Source organism: Bombus fervidus, chromosome 2 (assembly GCF_041682495.2).
Source record: "Bombus fervidus isolate BK054 chromosome 2, iyBomFerv1, whole genome shotgun sequence".
NCBI classification, from domain to species: Eukaryota; Metazoa; Arthropoda; class Insecta; order Hymenoptera; family Apidae; genus Bombus; species Bombus fervidus.
In genome coordinates, this window is record NC_091518.1 from 22,854,712 (window position 1) to 22,875,565 (window position 20,854).

The following is a 20,854-nucleotide window of genomic DNA, read 5'->3' on the forward strand; positions in this document are numbered from 1 at the left end:
GCCTGCGAGACGCACGTCCCGCATGACGTTCGAATATGACATCCGTGTGATCTTTCGCGAGACCGATCCTTTTGTGCGAGACTTTGATACGGTCTCCTGGTACGACGACGCGCGTCTAACCATCGAATCTCTGTCGGTTTTATACGTTCCACCTATCGATCGACTGAAAATTCGTAACAATTTAGTTAGTAGCTAACGGAAAATATCGAGGAAACGGTTACAGTTTGCGAACCGCTGAAATACGTTCGATGCGTCGTTGTTGTCAAACCGGCCGACATTTTCGCTGCGAGAATTTACCGAGTGTACGAAATCCGTTGCGTGCCTGTTACATAGCTAGTTTCAATTTCACTCGTCCGTGTTCTTCATTCCGTTATGTTCCTTCCCAATTCGCAGCAAAACACAGGCGCGTTTATTTCGACCAGAGCAAAAGAAAACAGACGCCTACTTACCTTCGTGTTGGTAATTCCAGCTCTAGTTGTTACACGTATTTAGTCCGTTGGATTAAAAGGAAACGATCGTCGTCGTTCGAATATCGAGCGCCGAAAGGGACCTCGTTCTTTTATCTCGCCTTTCAAGTAGATATCGATATCGCGATATCGTCTCTTCTCTCGTTCGTTCCAGCCTGTATATTATAACGCGCGTTCACGACTCTCGATATACATTTTCAGAATAAAGAGATCCCCTCGTCTTCCGATTTCGTATTAGCTTTTATCGATCAAACGAGGAAGAAGGTACTTCGCTCGAGGCGACTGATGGCAAATATTTGTCGCAAGTTTCGCGAGTGTATGTCCAGAGACACGTGTTGTCGTTATCCGTGTTGCCGAGAATCAGAAACATACGGGCAAATTCTCGACGCTAGCTATCTCGCGAAACTACTTTGCCAAACAAGTAGATTTCTTCGATTCGCGTGGTAAAATCAGCTTTCGGTATCGACGATACGGCTCGTCCTGTTTTCAGCGTCTACACGCGCGTCGGGGAACAGCCTGGTCTCGATATCTTCGCAATCTTTCGTTGCCTCGTTCTCTCGATACAGCGTCTGCCAATGAGAGCACGCGTTATACCACCCGTCCTATTTTTCTTTTCGCTCCGGACGTTTGTTGCTCCTCCGAGACACAAACGCGGACATCCTTAAAGCTTACGTGTCGCGATCTTTTCCTTTCTTCTAGCAACGCCGCCTTCCTATTTCTTTCTATATTACGAGAGAATAGTTTTTTCCACTTTAAAACGCTCGTAGTAAATTTAAAGCGAATCTGTTCGACCGAAGGAAACCGAAAGAAAGAATTTCCGTTTCCGAAGAATTGCGAGAATTCGGCGAATTTATGGGTTCGTTATTTACGTTTAAAAGTTAGTTGAAACCGTAGCGACCGCGATCTAATTGGACGAGGGAAGGAAGGCGCGGTGCGCAATTTTAATTTAAATTCGGAGAGGATGTTATTTAAGTGGGCAGCTCGTACGCCAGACGAGAACGATAGTCGGGGTAGACCGCTTGGAAAGGCCCGCGCTCCCCTCGCGCGGCCCATTTATCGAACGTAACGACCGTTCGTGCAACGTCACTGCCAAAGACAAAGTTCACCCGTTGTAAGCGGTTATCCGTGCGGAGAAAAGCAAGAAAACTTTCGACGAAAGTTGGCCTATTTTTTGCCGGTTCGCCGACGAAAAGTCGTTAAGCCGTCAGATGCACTTTCTCGGTCCGCCTCGGGAGCCATTGCGGCTTCAACAGCTGCTCGACGCGGTCTAATTTGTCCGGACGACGTCTCGTGTTCGCGATTACATCGCCGGACAACGGCTCGACGAGACGAAACTTGCCGGATTATCTACACGCACGTAGCAGGCGTTAAGAAGCGAAGCGAAGTGTTGCGCTCGCGAACGCACAGTCGAGAACGCTCGATCGAGAAGTTTCACTAGTCCGACCGGTCTAACTACTGAACGATCAGGTGGACAAACGTTTCCGTTTGCGTCCTTCTACCTATAGACATTGACGCGATCGTGATTTGTTTGCCATTGTTCCTCCTGTCTAATAAGATCGATACGTAGCACCTGTCGCTGGCGGTCTATTGACGCGGCAAGATATACCAATCACGAGCACACGGATACGATTAGGTTTGTAGCGAGTAAGTTGCCGCTTACTCGCACGGAATTGCGACTATCGTCCGATGGATTCTCAGCGTCGTCGACTATCTCGTTAGCAACTTTTTATTTTATCTTCCCCCCCCCCCCTTACCCATTGGAAACGACTAATAACGAACAATTGGAAGCCGCCGCGTTTCGTCCGAGTTTAGCTACGATCGTTCGAGCACGACGTGACAAATTTCGTTACACGTTGCTCGAGTATCGTACCGTCTTCTCCCAGATCCAAGCGGCTCTCGGTGTCGAGCTCGTAACCGTTTGCAAGTTCTTTCTATCTGCACGCCGCGCCGGACTCGCAGAAACAATATCGTTTCGTTAGGCTTTCGTCGTTCGACGCGTTCAGCGAGCATTCGCAAGTTTGGCGAACGGATGCATAAATTATCGCGACCCTCCGTGTTCCAGAGTTTCTTCCTTTTCTTTTTCTTTTCCTTTTTCTTCTTCCTCTCCCCCTGCCCCTCTCCTTCTCCCCCCGCGCTCGTCGAAACCGACGCATTTTTGCGTCACTCGGTCGCGAGTGCCTGCCGAGTCGGAATCTCTTTTTTCCTACGGTAATTCAGATTGTGCGAGGCTTCGTGTCGATGTTGTTGCGGTATATTTCGTAACGCTGTAAAACTGGTCCTCGAAATTTGTAACGTCCCGCGGGAGCCGTTGCGCAGATTTCTTTGTAACGGCTAAATTTACAGTAAAATGTTTCAACGTCGCTTTTATATCTACTTCGTTAAGCATATATTAAGCATAAAACGGATATATTTAGCACCTCCGCGAGCACTTTAAAAAGATAGGTTGAAAAACAAAAGGTATCTAAATAAATAAAAAAGAAAAAAAAAAATACAAGAGAGAGAGAAAAAAAGGGAGAAAGGAAGGAGATGGAAGGGGACGAGAGAGTTAATAACTCAAACGCGTCGACAAGTGCGCGAGGTACCGTTAAAAAAAAGAAGAAAAAAAAAAAAAGGAAAACGTACGACGTTAAATCACTCGGGATGAAGCGATCTCTTCGAAATACGGCATTACCTCGGTTTTGCCACTCGGGCTATTCCCGCCCTAACAACTTACTTAATATTCGAGCAGCGTCGATTAAAAGCTGCTTCGCGTAATTCACCGTTAATCCATCTAGCAGCACGTTTGATCGTCGTTCTGGCAAAGGGAGGCTGCGACGCCTTGGCCGAAAATATCTTTGGATAAAGACTATTTTTCGACGTTAATTAATCTATTTTTCGCTAGTCGATTAGGAAAATTAGTCACTGTGCGCGATGGGCTTGCCTCGAATAACTCGGAGCTCTTCTTAGTCTCGCAACGATCTTCCAGATAAATTGACCGGCACCGTTGAAGATATCTCGCTCTGTTGCGCCGCTAAACGCTCAACTTGCAATTTCGATTTTTCGGTTAGTTGTTCCAGTTTCACCGCGTTCCCTAAATATCGCGGCTATCGTATACGGTGCAGCGAATACGAAACGGAGAAGGTCGGAGCTTACCTGTCGAGCCACCTTCGTTTCGATCCTCCCGTATTAGGTGTAATCTTTCAAGGATATGCCCGTACCGTTGGACGTTCTAGCAACCAACGACGAACGCGGCCGAGTTTGTAAATTTTGCACGCCAAATTTCGATAGGTCAGGAATAAAGTCCGACGTTTCGCTGGAAGTTTCCGCGACGAGGAGCGGATCGCTCGCACCTCGTCTAACTATCACTCCCGTCCACCGTCCAACCTTCTCGCGTGATTTCCAATAACGTTCAGACTTGCAACCCCTCTATCGAGAGAAACTCGTCGAACGAGGTGTTGTATCGGTATTTCGCTTTAATTAACTTTTTAACTTTATCGATAAACGTTCGAAACATCAACGAACGCGTACGTGTCAAAGCCCTCGGCCAGAAAGTCGCGCAACTGACTAAAGATTAAACAGCGACTTTAAACTACGTCGCGCAAGAGTCGGATTTTTTTGTCGGAAATAGAAGCAGTTGCTTTCTACATCGTTTAACGGATGGATTCCTTCTACAACCGCGAATGTCAGCGTTCCGCCTCTAACGTAATATCAACGCGAAAACATCGCGGCAGACTCGCATTCTCTTCGCGTTTATAACCACCTTTGTCTTTTTTCCCCTCTTCTTGTCGATTCTCCTTTAAAACAACCCTTCCAAGCGGCTCGCTGTCTCGCGGTAGTTACGTGGTAACGTCGTGACGTTGTGACGTCGTGACGGGGGAATAAAATTGTCGCCGACGCGCTCTCACCTTTTAATCGCTCTTTTCGCATAAACGCTGCCTCGACGTGGCGTCTTCGTCGCGAAACAACACGCCGAAATATTACGTGTCCCTATTATCCTGGAAACCGAGCCGCTGATCAAGCACGATGACCGAGCAAAAGTTCCGATCGATTCCGCTGTCCGCTCGCCGATCAATGTCAAACGTCTCGATTCCGTCGACGCGACCGCGTTGAAAGCAAGTGAACTTTATCGCGGTCCGTGACGATTCGAGTATAGGCGAACGTAGTCCGCTATAGGGATAACTTGCTCGTCGTTGCTTTCGTCTCGAGCTTAGCGATTAAGAAAGGGGAGAAGTTAATTTTGTTATTTACGACGTCGGATGTGGCGGGGCGGGCCGTGACTCGAGACACCGGCCAGTTGTTAATCACGGTCTACATAGAACCGTACTTTAATTACCGTAGTTAACGTCGTAATATCTTGGGAACCGCGGGTGTGAAACGGAGCAAGAGGAAGCAAGGGGGCTGTAAGCGCGCGTGTTCAACGAAAAGTTCGTAATAACGAAACATGGTCGGAGACTTTGATTCTTCGTTTGGTCGCTGAGCTTAGAAGGCGATCGCGCGATGCGCGATACGTTCACCGTGTCCATCGAACTTTATCGACAAGAAAGCCAAGTTTAACGGTAAAGTTTAATTTCGCGCAGCGAGTGTAAGAGCCGATTCGCCAAAGAAAATACAACTACAGCCGGAGAAGCGGTAATTAAAGTGGAAGAAGAAAACTTGGCCGATATAATTGGATCGTCTACCATCGAATCGCAAATTACGCGTTAACGTTAGAAGCTTGTAAACGGTAGGGAAAATCAGGATGGCGCCGACGAGTTTCGTCGAAATTCGAAATCTCGCGTCGTATTTTTTACTCCGGCAAATTAGCGGCTATGAGTTATCGTCGGCAGCAACAACAACACGGTTACTCGATATCCGTGGCAAAGACTGACCGTCGCTCGATCTCGGTTCAGAAGCAATCCGCTGTTCTTCCGTATACTCGGTCTGCCGCGTTCTTGCCTCTGCACGCCCTGCTTGTCAGATCCAGCCTCGCATTAATCACTCGCTCCACTCGCTCAAACCAGAGAACCCTTCTATCTTAAATCCTCTCCGCGGCATTCACCGGTGCAATTCTTACGCGAAAGGATTTCCGGAAGCAACGGGTTTGCCAGCGGGCTGTGTGTGTATTTTCCAAGGGATGGCGACAACTCGGTAACGAAAGGGCGTGCGACGGCCGTAGGCCGTGATAAAGAACGCTGTCACCGGACGGCGATCGAAGACAAAAGGGGAACACGGTACGCGGTTCGTAGCGGCGCGGCGTGGCGCAGCAGTGAAAAAGGGGGCCGTGAATCTCCGTCGCTTTCGGCTCTGCAATTATTTTTTACCGGCTTCGTATAAAGGGAGGGAGGGAGGAGGTGGCGACCGAACGAGGAGAGGGGTGAATCGCTCTGGATGAAACAAAAGGGATCAGCGCGAGGTGCTCTTTATTTCCGGCGACGGGTTGGCGCGTTATTATCGGAATGGGGAGGCAGCGAACGGAGACACGGATCGACCGAAGCTGGGAACGACGGGGTAGGAGGTTTTAACCGGCTGAGAAGGGAATTAGGGACAGCGGTATGGAGGGAGCGGGAGGCGCGAGGCAGGGCTCGGTGAAAAACTAGAAAGAACGGCGCAGAGTTATGCCGAGAACGCGGCGAAGAAGGGAGGAGAGGCTGGATTAAATAAGAGAAAGCGTGACAAGCGAAGGAGAAAAAGGAAGCGGACAGGAAATGGGGGAAGGCAGGCTGAGAAACAGGCTAGAGGTAGAAATACGACGGAACAAATGGAACGGCGAAGAACGAAGGGAAAGCATGGAAAGGGGTAAGAGGGAATGAAAGAGGAAACGTAGGAGAGAATAATGAAATCGGGGTGAGGCAAGTAGAGGGATGGAGCAGAAGGAGATGAAATTATAGAAACGACGACAAACGCTCTATCGAAACTATCTTTTAATCGTTTAATCGTTATTCGCATATATTAGTAGTAGTTGCCTTTGTTCGGCTCGGTTGGCACGAAAGAAACGAAAACCGGAGAAACAGAGGAGGCAATCGATACGTTCAGGTACGGGGACGCGGAACGGTTCAACGCGTTATAATCGTTGTATCGGCGAAACGCGACTGGCTAATTCTATTATATGTATAGAAAACCGCGGAAAACGGCCGACGGAGACGCGAAACAGACCAAGAGGATAAGAGTCGGCGGAAAAATCCGCGAAATTCGATTCGGTCGTTGAGGTTGCCGCAAAGTTTCGCGGTTCTTACGAAAAAATGCAATTGACGACGGGTAAGTTGACCAGCGATGTTAAATATGCTCGTCAAACGGCAATTTTTTTTCCAAAGAAAGCGTCGGCTACGCGACAGAAACGCTCCGCTATGAAAAGTTTGCTCCTCTCTCTCCATGGTTGGCGTCTCTTCGAAGATGGAAATCTTATCTGAAATCGGAATAAGTCGGGGTTAGGTTGCGCTTGTAGAAATTCATATCTAAGAAACCGTGTTATACGCTCAGCTGGTCAGATACTTTCTTCACGATGCTGGAAAATCGACTCGCGTCAACGATAAGATTCGAGTTCTTGCGAATCGTTTCTCCCGGCACCGTGAAATTTCGCAGAAACGAAATTCGAGATACGTACGTACGTCTGTCGTGTTGCCCGGAGAGCTAATAAAATACGACGAATCGCACGACGTTTCTACAAATTCCTCGACTTTTCCGCGAAATTTCGCTTAGAAATCTGCAAAAGGAGGACGTCGTCGCGCGGCTAAATTCGTCTCAATATCCGGTACTCGTCCGCAGCTTCGCCGAGAAATCTCGCACCGTCGATTCCCTCCCGTTTTTAATCATCGGGCTCGGTGAAATTATCCCGTTGCGTTCGGGCTGCTTTCGTTGCGTATCGCGCGGCGAACGACCGGCGCGTTTTCCTCACCGATATCGGATATCGATCTTGGAATTTTGGCGGAGAAACCGAGTGTCGAGAAACGTATCTCGCATGGACGCACCGGTTGCTCCCAATTGGACGCAGCCGTACGTCGCCTCGTCTGGCTTCGTTAAAAGCTTCTCGCTAGCAACCGCACCGGCGGCAACTCGACGCGACCGGTGACATTGTTAATTAGAAGCGCGCGCGCGCGGAGAAGGGCGAGCGCAGTGGCGACGAGCGAAAAACGAGCAGCGGAAGAAACTGCCGTGGTACGACCTTTTTAAAAAGGCACGCTTCGACGCACGCCCATACCGATAAAACAGCGATAAAACTAGAATCGCGTAAATCGGCCGGCGGAGGATTGGAACGGAGGGAGAGAGACGAGCTTTTCCGATTCCCGACCGATGGAAAACGTTTCTAGGTGAACGGTAACTCAACGAACGAAATACCACCATCGTCTAGGCATCGCCTTCTATACGACTCGGAAACTTCGACCTTTCAACGAATCGCTGCTAATCGCGATCCCACGATATTCCGTCAACGAGCTGCAACCGAATCGTTATCCGGCTCGTCCATCTGTCGCTGCTTTCGCAAACTTACTCTCCTTGCACCTTTGCCTCGTGTCTCGTTTACTCGTCCCTGTCTCTCTCTCTCTCTCTCTCAGTTTCGCATCTCCTTTCGTCGCATTTACGGGGATTTCGATGCGGCCGATAGCTGCAACATGGTCGGAGAAGCTGATCCGCGCAAACGATTTCCATCGTTAATGTTATTAGAAACATCGGGGTTTCCAGTTGCACGTTCCAACCTGGCTCTTCCTTCCGCGAATCCCAATACCGTGACGACATCGCATTAACGGCATCTAGGTTCTGCCCTCCTTCTCCTTTCTCACCGTACGTGTTTCGATGTTAACGGCAGCGAGCCACGTTAAAATCGTCAACCTTCTCGCCCCTATCCCCGTTCGACGCGAAACCGAAAACGCAAAAAACCGCCGACACGTTTGTTTATGAACTTTAATCGAGAGAGCGTTACCGTATGGCGTGGGAGAAACGTTTGTCTCGGGTCGTCGAGTCGCGCCGGGTCCTTCGATACCGTGGCATATGCCGAGTTCGAAACGGCAGCTAACTTCCTGTAAACTGGCTGTCGATTTTAAACGATTTGCAGAATAATCCGTTTGTCGTTTAACGCCAAAGCCGGATAATATCGGTCGCTCGTATATATAGGTAGGCTTCGATGTTTCCCGAAACGGTATTCGAGGATGCATTATGGTACATTCTGGACGGAAGCCACGTTCTCGTGAAAAGTGGCGACAGAAGCCTGGATCGATCCGCCACTCTATTCCGAAGTTTCAAGTCCTTTGTCTCGTTCGCATTGCCAAAGTAGACGGAGCAGAGTTAGTTGTCGGAGCACGCCGAGTTGAAAGAGTCCGATGCACAAAGGTTGGAGGAAATTACGGAGAAAGACGTATGCGCGATAGATTTGAAAGGGGACGCGCGATCCAAGAAGCTCCGAGGCTCGTTAAAAACGTTAAAAGGCTAGATCCTAAATACGGGTCTCTGGTTGTAACTATCGGCCGAGTATAGATCGACGGAGGCGCTCCGACTTTCCAACGAATTTTTATTATCATCGACGGATAGTCTTCGAACCGTGTCACAGAGAAAGAACGCGACGCGATGAAAGGGAGCGTAAGATTACATTTAGAAACGCGGTGACGGCGCGAGAGGACAGCCTCCAACGAGGAAAACGTGGAACGCTGGAAAGGGACGTTCCTCGGCGAAACTCCATGGAAACGTGGAGCGCGTTGAAACGCGCGAGCCAACTTTTTGTCGAGAAGCTTCGCTCCGGGCAAGCGAGATTGCCCTTTCAGTACGAGAATGTTCCTCCCTCTCGTACGCGACGACCGCAACTTCCTTTCGGATCATTATCAAAGCTGCTTGGAAATCGTCCCCATCCTTCCAAAAATGTCACGCGTGGCGAACTTGGCCGCTTTTCTAGATCTTCTTAGTCGCGATGCTCCCGTCGGATAACGCGGATAACCTTGGAATTGGAAAACGAAGGCGCACAACGAGTCGTGACGAACGAGGTTTCGCCTGTTCCGTGGTCGGGGGAGCGGGTAGACGAGTCCCAGGGCGCCGGTACGAACCGGTAGCGGAGAAAAGTCGGAAATGGATTCCTCGGGGGTGCTCGAACGAGGGTAGACCGCGATGTAATATTACGAATCTCTCGCGAGCTCGGCTAAATTCAATAGGAAATTCGACTCGAGGTAGCGCAACCTATCCTTCCACCCTCCCTTTCCATCGCCGCGACTGTCCGCCACGATCACGCGTAGTACACACGTACGCGCGATAGTCGGTGGATGAGAAACGAACAGGAAGAAAGGATAGTCGCATCGTATCTAATTGCATCCGTTGCCGTTTTTGTTTTAGGACCACTCGACGGATGAGTAACGAAGCGTGGCCCGCCGCTCTCAAGGTACACGGGATACGCTCCCTTTTCTTGTCTCTAACGAACCGTCGCGCAATTTGTATTCCGGCTTACCTGTCGACGTACAACCTGCAGACGCGTCGCACCGTCTCGCCCTTTGTTTCTTACCTTCCTCGTTCACCTTTTTTTTCTTTCTTTCTTTCTTTCTTTCTTTCTTTCTTTCTTCCCCCTCTCCTATTGTATCTTTTTCCCTCTTTTTTCCTTCGAGTTATCTCTCGGAACGATTTGTAGATTGTTTTCTCTTTCTCTCTTCGTTCTTTCTTCGTTTTCTTTTCTTTTCATTTTTCTTCTTTCTTTTTTCCTTTTTTTTTTTTTTTTTTTTTTTTTTTTTTTTTTTTTGTAGTCGAGACGAAAAGAGGTGGTCGGTCTCTTCTACGATTTGGCCGTTGTTCGGTCTTATCGGGGAGGAAAATTTAGCAACGATCTAAAAGATGGCGAGAGATAATCAAGAGTTCGTTCCGCCAGTGACTTACGTATCGGGGGAGATGTTTCTTTATCGACGCGCGCCATCCTAATTACTTTCATTCCCCTCGGTCGCATCTGTAGTTGGCACAATTAAGATAATTACTCGAATACTCGACGCTGCGCTACGCTCGCACGGCGTTTACCGAGCGATCTGAGCGATCATCCTTTAAGTTATTCGCGTTTGCCGTTTAATTAAACAAATTATCACCGAATTTGACGCAACGTGCTCAAATTTCTACAGAAACGTTATTAATCGTTTTAATATGGAAGGATGATCAATGGAAATTCAGAATCGCGTCGGATAAAGCGGGAAACCGAACGATATCGAATTTCGACCTCCGATTCCCAGAGTTCATGGATTTATCTACAAATGTTTTTCACTCGTGGACACGGGATTCCCACGATATCGCACTCCCTCACGATCATACGTTGGTCAATTTTCATTTTAATCGTGGCAATGCACCGCGGCAATGCACCGCGGCGCTAAACAATTACGGTAGGCGCGATCGCGCGTTCGGATTAAATTCTTGGATATCGCTCATTAATTGGCGGTCGCAGATTTCCATTTAATTCCCCGTAATTTGAACGGGATTGACATGTATTTAGAGCGGCGGAAGGCAAACACGCAGAATCTTGGGAATCGTGGCACGTTTGGATCGCACGCGTTCCATTTATAGCTTTTGTATTTACAAATATTTACCACGCGATAAATGCTTTCTAGACGATACAGTGCCATTCTAATTATGCCATACTTGGCAATTTTGTCGATTTACCGTCGATTTACCGTAGATGAACCAAATTCGAAATTGGAAAGTTTAATGGAGAAAGTAACGCGAATTTTAAGAGCAGAAACCTTCTCACTGTGGACTGTTGAGTGGACTGTGGACGACCGTCGAGTTTGCTATCGAAATTGACGAGAGTTGCTCGTGATTAAAGCCGAAAGCTTCTTAAACGTTTCTTCTATATTCCGAACGTAATTTCCACGTTTTCTCGATTTCTAACATTGACGCGTTAGACGACAGATATTTCATGACTCGACTAAGCGTATCTATCGTTCCAAATTATTATTATATATTAGATTCGAACGGTCCGCAACGCAATAGCCAAGCGAGTTTAATGGAAAATCGCAACGACCGTAACTCCAGGAACAAAATTTCGAACGATTCCGTACTGACCACCACCACCACCACCACGTGCCTCGTGAAACGCCACGGTCTTTAATTATTCTTCGTACCTCGGGGCGTTTATCGATAGTTTCAAGGAACTAATTCGCTCGATATTTCAGGCCTCGGCCCGAATATCCCCGTCAAACATATTCATAGACGTTTCTGTTTGTCGGTTAATCCGATCGAGCAATTATCGGAGATGCCGTGCATCTAGCGAATTTCGCAGGTGAGGAAACGAAAATTCATTTATCGTTCAAAGGGTGGTGACACGCATCGTACCGGGTATTCGGTATTCGGCGAATATACCGCGTTCGATTCGATTCAGATTCGATGGGCATAGCGACGAGAAACAGCTTGGAAGGAATTTCAGAGACGAAATTCTTGTCCGTTGTCTTTTTGCTAGTAATGTTTCAAGCGTTGCAAACGATTTTCCGACCGCAAAGAGAAAACATTGACGTCCGTTTGCGAATCTAATCGAAAAAAGTCGAGACGATTAGCGATTTTTTTTTTTTTTTTTTTTTTTTTTAATAATACATTGGCTAGACGTAATTGCGGTTTTTTCGTCGAGCGATCCTCGTGAAATTATCACGAATCGCTACGTAGGAGACGCGAGAGACGAAATGTACCATATATACATATGCGGATTAAACGTAGAACGTACGAGTGGAGAGCTGTATCGGCGTATTCTCCTTCTCGCAGGTTGTCGAACGTAAACTACGGAGGAAAGCGGAGCACGGGCACGTTCGCGTGCATCGGGTCCCCTCGATCGAAAATCTCGAGATTTTCTACTTTCTCTAACACGAACACAGAGCCGAACGGATTTTGCTTTTCGTCGCGGCGGCATCGCGGAAACTGTGTTTCCGAAATGAGCGCAGTTTTCACCTAGATCTCCATCGTCCCTGATACCCCGTTGCAAAAGTATCGTCGAGAGAGAATTTTTCCATCGATTGGATTCCTTCGATCGCGAGTTCGTTTATTATAGAAAGGCTTGTTCATTTCCTTTTTCTACTAAGAAAATGAAAACCTTCGAACACCGTATAAGAAATACTTAACTCGTATGGGATGACTCGTAAATATCGCTAGAGATCGTTAATCCTTAGTTTCCTTCTAATCTTAGTATCTTGTATCGCGACTATGCGGATGCAGAATTTCAGGGAAATAAAAATCTATTAACCTCTATCGTTTGTAAATTTAACGGGTAACAAGATATTTCGCTCAGCGTTTCCTAGAAAATTTCCTTCGCGTAACACGAACTCCTTGCTGATATCGAGTTTCCAACTCGAAGAAAGTTTTCGACGAACGAAACAAAACATCTCGGTAGCTGCCAACTTTTCGAATTATAGCAATTCGTTGTTACATTTTACTGAAAATTCCACGTTTTTCTCGCTCTTGGCCACTCTCGAACGCAATGGAACTCTCTGTAACGTTCCATTAAAAAATTTCCAGCTAATCGCGATGCTTGCGAGACAGATGGTCTCTACTTAAAAATCAGGTGCGCTCGTTAACGCGTTTCGACTAACCACGTAGAAACTCCTAATAACTCCCGTAGACGAGAATTTTTCCCAACGGTCGAACGATTCGTCGCATCGAAGAGATATTACGACCTAACCGTCCTGTCTTAAAGCCGGTTTTACGTAACAACCTAACGATCCTTTGATTCGGACAATTTTATTTGTCAAAGGAACGGCGCTCGATCGTTAGCGATTAATTTCGATCTTTTTCGGACGGTCGTCTACCCATAGAGGTGGCAAACGATTTTACGGACGGAAAAGTGCTTTGGCGCTATCGAAATTTCGTGTACGCGGAAACGCCTCTTTTTAAACGGACATAATCAGAGAACGGTAGTGGCATCGCTAATTACGTTAATTCTCCACTCCCGTTCGTTTGACTACCGGCGACAAGCGGCGCTGAACCGGCCGGTACAATACGCGTACAAAATGCAAAACAGACGTTCGTGTTCGTTAATCTTTTAAATCTGGTCGCGTTCGCCGGGATTTTTTCAATCGTTATACGATTAGCGTCGATGAGCGGAGCCGCGCCGTTCCCTGCATCTCCATGCGTTCGAAAAATTAACGCGTGCTTTGAACTTGTCTCGTTAAGGCGGATCGCTGGTTTTTCGCATCTTTAACTCTATTTCCGATTTTGATTTGTGACTTTCGTCGTTTCCGTCTCGTTGCCCTCTTCCACGTTGCCGAACGTAGAAAGAAGGAACGAGGAAAAGTTGCGGCGATTCATCTTAGCGAGGAAGAGAAAGCGGAGAAGGTGGAGGGTGGAGGTTAGAAAACTAACCGTAATAACCGATCGAAAAACGGTAGAAAATAAGAGACACGGTTGACTCGTTCGGTAGCGGAGATAGCGTTATCGCGATCGGCAACCAACCGGATAACGGAAACGGAGATACCGTTATCAGACATTCGGCTAATTCTAACCAACGTTGGGAAATATCGCGCAACTTTCGAGCAGCGAGTTTATCTCGCGATCTTTCGGAAAGAGACACGGATACAGGGGAATACGGTGTTGGAAGGAAAGGAGAACGAAGACGGAGGGAAACCAGCGGAGACTACGAGTTGGCTTGACCGAAGAAAAACAAAAGAGCCAGAGCTCAGGGCTGTTTTATCGTTTTACTTATCTACCTACTTTGTGGCTGCTAGCGGTTTTAGCGTCTTTTATGCCAGCACGTAACCCTAAAAATTACGGTATAACCGTCGTACGATGGAAGTAGCTTAACGCGCAAGATGGGTACCGATAATTAATTCCGACGCTAACGTCCTACGCGAACTACGCGGAGACAAGCGGACATCGAATACCGAGTATCCGGCATTTTCTCCACGCGGAATAAACAAGCCTAGGAAAATATATAAATCGGTTACCGCGTCCTACACTATTTTTATCAATCGTGTTCTCGTTGAATTGTTTTCACGCGCGTTTAGAAACAACAACTATTACCAGCGAATTTCGATCCAATTTCCAGCTTTGCTTTTCGCTCATATCTCCGGCGAAATTGCTCCATGCAGCTTTTCAATTCTCTCTTTTTCTTTCTTTCTTTTTTTTTTTTTGTTATTTTTCCTCCTTTTTTATTACACCGCTTCATCGTTTGCACATACAGATATAGCGGGTTGAAAACTTAATTTAAAACCGAGAAACGTTACAGTCGGCAAATTAATTTCATTACGTTGATCGATTTCGAGCCGAGAAAAGGTTTCCGATCGAACGAATCGAAGCGGAATCGGCCGCTTAACCAAGTGTAACTGCGCTAGCCGCTAATACACGCGTATGCGGTTAATTAATAATCGGCCCGTTTACGCAGATTCGATGCTGTGCCGCCGCATTAATTGAAATTCGGTATCGTGCCCTGGCGTTATCGCGACGCTGCTCGATATCGTTGTTCGATCTGAATTCGGTTCGATTATCGGAACGACCTAAGGAGTATTTAACGAACGAAAATGGCGGTATAGAATAGAAGTGGCAATGAAACCGTATTCGTTCGTCGAATCCTTCTCCCGTGCCTATAACTTGCCTAGCGAAATTTCTATTAAACGCGAAGCGCAGTTTTATTTTTTCATCGTGTTTCGAAACACGAAACGATGGCATTGTACGCGTTAGGAGGGACCGCATAAAGCGCTGGGAAATTTCCGCTTAAATCAACGATGCGGCGCGTCGTTGGTAATAGCCGGAACGCGCGACTCGCTGCAGCAGATCCGACCTAAAGGAAGAAATATTAAAATTTGTAATGGGCAGAAGGGCGCTTTATTCGAGCGGAACGCATCGCGCGATTAACGAACTGACGCAACGAAATAAAATGCCATTGTATTATTTCCATTGGATTTTCCTGATTGAAATTCGAGGGAAATAAAGCTTCGCTGCGATGCCACTCTACATGACGCACCGTTTTCAAAGCACTCGCTACTCCGAGTGGGATTTCGCGACGCGTAAATTTTCGAGTCATTGATATTGCGCGAATTTCATCGATTCCAAAGGGAACAAGATGCTGACTGAATAAACATTGAAAAAAAAAAAAAAAGTCTAAAGCTTTTTCCCGATCAGTTGGTATTTTTTCACATTGACGATTATTCGATCAGAATATTTCGCTTTGCGAATCGATCGACCTCGAACTCTAACTTACGGTATAAATGTACCATATAACTGAGATTTAAACGCTTTCTAATTCTTTCGGTTTCTAATTTGCTCGATGATAATTAGAAGAATCGACGCTCTACGTAGCGGCTGTCGTTTCTACGAGGACACGAGTATAAGGGATCGAAGGAGTTTAACGGATCAGAGAGACATTGTAAATTTGATTTAGTTATGGTTTCGTAACGAACAATCGCGATAATAATCACGGACACGGCCGTTTTCCAGTCGAGGACGAGTGGAAAGTCGGAACGCGATCCGAGGCGTGGTAATTGCGCCACGTTGAACACGGCGAGAGTCACGGGCTATAAATGAGACATAAATTTGTAAGGTGATAGGAATCGTCGGTGGCGCGAAACGTATGCGCGTCGCCAGCACAATAGAGCCTTGCAGGAGTTTGCCGGTCTGACGCGTGCATATCGCACGGCGTAACTACTTAGTAGATAAGCCAATGCTCCGCGGTCCGCCCCTCGTGTCGCTCGGCCGTTGCGTCGCATCGGCCTCTCGCGAGGATCCTACTTTTCGGAATTTCCGCTCGTCCGGAAGACGTTGCATTGTTTCTTGCTCGAGCTTTTACTAACGCAGGCAACTCCTACGAAGGGAAAAAAGTAGTCGGAGCGACGGTAGAAAGAGTCGATACGCGGACGTTAAACAGACTTTTCTTTCTAACGAGATCGTTTCGTTTGTTGTAGTTCGACAAGGATAATACCCTCGCGTGCAACGAAAAACAAGAGGAGAAGTAGAACGTTCTATTTTTTATTTTCTTTTTTTTTTTTTTTTCCACACCCAAGTGTATTTAATCCGAGATACGGCTTTCCAATATCGTAGATTAAAGGAAGCGCTCGGCGACTTTCCCAATATCGCAAGCTCTCCTTTAAGACGGAAATAAAATCCACTGTAACCCGGTTACGGGCCATACGGCCGTTCGCTGTCAATTTCGTAGCGCAGCGTGTGCGTTTTCCTAGCGAGAACCGTTTTCCGTCGTACCGTTTAAATCGAGGGAGGGCCATAATCGCGTCGGTGCACGTTGCGTGTCCATTGTGCAGCGAGTAAAGGCGCCGGTTACTGTTGCGGCACGTGCGTGTCGGTGGCCGTATACCCGCAACTAGATAAGCTCCTATCTCGACAGGCCAATAACATTAGCCGTGCACCGAAACCGGGATACCCCTAGCACGCGGGAATATTTCAACATGGGGCCATTAACGTCTTGCCCCCGGCTGCTGCCGTTGCCACTGCTCCTCTCTCTCTCTCTCTCTCTCTCTTTCTTTTTATCCTCTCGTTCGTTCGGTCTTTCGATTTTTTCCACCGTTTAAATCCGTTCAATTCGCTCGCCTCTTCAGTTTCGCGAATAATTCCTTGGCACGATCGTTCTTTCATTACCAACTTTGCTCTCTCTTTATTGCCGCTGGAAGAATAGCGTGTCGGTCTTTAAGAGCCGATAACGGCTAGCCGGCAGAATTTATGCAGTTGCCTTTTTCAACGGAATTCTCCCAAAGTCGTTTCGTGTCCTTTGAAAATTGTACGTTTCTCTCGCAGTCGAGTTCCGCTCCAAGTTGGACGAGGAAGAAACGTTAGAAATATAAGAGATAAAATTTAACGTTGGCGATTGATTCGGATCCGAAACAGAGGCCAATTGCCACGCTCTAGCCTCCCTCCGTTACATTACGAAATGCCGAATGAGAATATAGATACGCGGAATATTGTCGTTGTTAAGTAAGAAGTCGGCTCGCAGCTGCTACTTTTACACGCGAGTTTATCGAGGCAGTCGCTACGAGAGGGCCGATAAGACAGGCGGAATGACACCGAGCGGAACATCGCTCGACTTTGTCGTCCCGCGTCGTTATCTTTGCGTTAACGACGTGTACGAGTGTATGGTCTATTTACGTCGTGGGCGGTAGAACCGGCTGATAAATTCTCGCCCGTTGTGTTACCTTGACGTATGTAGAGTCTGCGTGCCGTGTAACAGTACGCGACAAGATGGCTGCGTAATTGGCGTAGTCGTTCTTGGCGGTCGTGTTTGAAAGTTCGCCAATCGACGAGATTATCGAGATTTCGCTATTTCGTTCCGAAAACCGATCTACGAGTACTCGATCCGAGCGTTACAGCTTACAACTGGCTGGGCAACTATAAAACGCGTCTACCGTTCGACCGTTTCGAGTATCAATCAGATCGAAGTAGCGAATGGTACCGTGTGGCAACAGGATGGCGTTTCGAAGGAATGAAAAATTCTAAGCCTGGACTTGGCATCATCGCCAAATGCCGGATGATTTTCGCCTTGACGTTTGCAAGAAGTTGGAATAGCCAGAGGCGCGACGACGGAAGCTTTCGATCCGATGAATTCTCCCGAAACTGTACAAACCGATAGAGGGAAAGACCTGATCGAGATAGAGCGTGTGGAATGGTCTGTGAACAAACTCGGCAGACGGGAGAGAGAGAGATCGGTGTTTGACCGATTAAACGAAAATCCGTGTAAAGGACGTGCGAAAGGAGCTTACAGAGCGTTTTCGTTTGTATCGGTAATGCGACGATATCCAGTCGACGATCCGCGAAAATCCCTGCCAGATTTGGAACGTAAATTTCCTTGGGACGGTAGCACGAGCCACCGCGATCGACCCGTAGAACCGGGGGATTCGAGTCGTCGCGTTGCCGATATCTCATCGCGGTGAGTATCGCGAAAGCGGATGCAGAAGCGACACGACACGATCGAGCGGTCGATTTCATTAAGCTGGTCGGCCGCGATCGCGGAACCACGCCGCAGACAGTGTCGCTCCGTTCGTTACTCGTTAGAGTTTCAACTTTTTCAATCGCGTTAAAACGTTTGCTCGTGGCCCGAGCACGTTGGCGGGCAACTTTGTTCCGCGCGAGCGTGCTCGTTTGGGCGCGTCGTTGTCGGTGGGCGCGCGAGCGTCCGTTCCACGAGAGAAAAAAGGAAGAGAAAGCTTCCGTGTTGACGAAGTGCCGGTTGTTTTAACGACGTGGAACATCGCCGGCCGACGACGTCGTTACGAAGAACAACGACGAGCTTTCGAGGTTATCGAGAGAACCGAAAAACGAGGAGGTACGCGCGCATTAAGCCGACTCGCGCTTTGTCCCGGCCCCTCTCCGCCTTCGTTCTTTCGTTTGTTCGACGTTCGACATCCGTCGCGCGCAAAATCTCGCACAACGAGATATTATTTGCGCAAGGAGCTAATTACGTTCGAGCTGTATCGTCCTAATAACGCGACGAATAACGACACTTAATAACGGCGGTATTAATCACGAACGAGTTACGGGGTTAAGCTGTTCGATAACGAGGGCTTTAACCTGTCGCGTCTTCTTCGTTAACGGTTAGCCGAAGGACGTAGAGGCTGAAACTAGCGTAAAACTGTTATTACCACTTATCACCTCGATAATTACTATCTGCACGGAGAAGCAGCTAATTTATCCGTGTACGAAATCTTTAATGCAATTAACTCGGTGCCCTGTACCGATTCGTTTCCTCCGCCGCTCTTCGTTCCATTTTCCTGTCCATCGGAATCTTCGACGCGTATAATCCGCGACAGGCTGCTGCCAGACGAAATTCTAAACCGGTTACTCTTTCCTCGAAATTTCTATAAACCGTTCGTTTGGATACCAACGCGTTCTCGGAAAACAGCGAGCTCGTTGCAAAATCGACATTGCCTTTATTTCCTTGGAAAAACGAATTGTAACGCACGTTCTGATTTTTCCCGAGGAAAGTTTCGTTTTAAACAGCGAGCGCGCACTTCGATCGCACAACCAAGAGCAGAAAGATACACGAAACTCGTATAAAAGAGTGTTTGCATGATATACGGGGCACGTCTATCAAACACTTTCGAATCGAAGATTCTGCCGGGTTTCGAGAATCGCTAAACTCTGTGTCACCGAGGATCGAGCGTTCCGAGAATGGAACGTTCGAGAATCCACCATCTCCGGGCTCAAACATTTCTGAACCGAGCGTCAGCGAATAAAACATTTCGGAATCGAACGTTTCCCAAATCGAATGTTCCCGAGTCAACGTTTCCGAATCGAACGTTGCCGGAAGCAACGGTGAATAGAAAAATGGGTTGGTAAACATACTGAAAAACGAAGGAGGAAAAAAATGTCTATTTATTTTGCTCGACAAAAATGTTCTCCTCCGGCAATTGTCGATTCCGACGGCGGAAAGCTCGCTGAAACCGTTGATCGAACCGTGTCAATTTCCACGAGATGCGAATTCCTTTTCCATCTTCGTTCTTGTCCCCTCGCCTTCCTCCTTTCTCCCTTTTTCCTAGCTAGCGATATATTAATCGCGATTAAAAGAGAAACGGTGTTGTTTTGTCTGCGTGATCCCGGGGCTCCGGTTACGTTAAAGCAAGTAAGTTACACGGTTGCTTTCCACGGAAATGGTGTTTCGCGTTTGTCGCAGGCCGGCGTGGCGCGGCTTCGCTTTCGCCGTATAGAGCTATCGATTTGCCTGCAGCCGGAGAAAAACGAACGAGGACCGGCCCCTGTCAGATATCCCCGGAGATTGATTCGAAATTGCGCGTTCCTGTCGTCCACGCGGCCCGTTGTACAACCGATTAGTCCCATGGCTAATATGATGGATTCACGGCTGTCTAGTTAGCCTTAATTACTTTTTACTTTTTACGTATTTTTTTTTTTTTTTTTTTTTTCTCGTTTGCCACCGAACCAACTCGTCCGGCTGGAAAATTCGATTCCACGCATTATCGATGACAACGTCGATAGATATATTTTCAACGCGTGCTGTCACAGTTTTACGCGTTCGCTCCTTTCGCCCGTCGCCGGCGTCCTCTTCTTCCCTCTGATCCAACCGTTTCAAAACGGAGAGATCGATCTCTCCGTTTTGAAAAAACACGCGCTGCTCTCCCTTTCTTCCCTTTTCTCTCGTTTCATTTTCCACCGGTCTACGAATACGACGAGTAACCGTGTATCTCGAAGCGAAACTCGTCGAAACTATCGATTCGAGTTGAATCGTTCGATCCTTTGACGCGAAGCTCGCCGTGTCTACCATTAAAAAGCAGCCAATTTAATCGTATATCGTCGTTCGTTCGTCACTTTTGTTCGTTTACTTTTAGCGTTCATCTTCTTACATGCATCCATCTACGAAACCATCCATCTACGACAGTCGGATGCGCACCGTTCGTTTAACCGATCGAATTTATTAACATTTACTCCCCTCGATAGGATTAGTTTACTGCTCGGCGTAATAATGCAATATTTAATGCGCAATATATGGCGATATTAAATAGGTCACCGTGATAATAATTCTTTGATTCAATAATTATCATATTAATTAGTTTCAT

At 47.4% G+C, this 20,854-nt stretch overlaps 1 protein-coding gene across 4 annotated transcripts in view; it reads left to right on the forward strand.

Annotated features, from left to right (window-relative positions):
• Positions 1-20,854, forward strand: part of LOC139998245 (uncharacterized) — a 142,133-nt gene that overhangs the window by 70,752 nt on the left and 50,527 nt on the right. For 2 of the 4 annotated variants that reach the window (XM_072022656.1, XM_072022658.1), the window contains one exon: positions 9,732-9,777. The exons of the other annotated variants lie outside the window; for them this stretch is intronic. The gene's annotated coding sequence lies outside the window, so the exon portion shown is untranslated. The remainder of the gene's footprint in view (positions 1-9,731; positions 9,778-20,854) is intronic. 4 annotated transcript variants of the gene reach the window in all.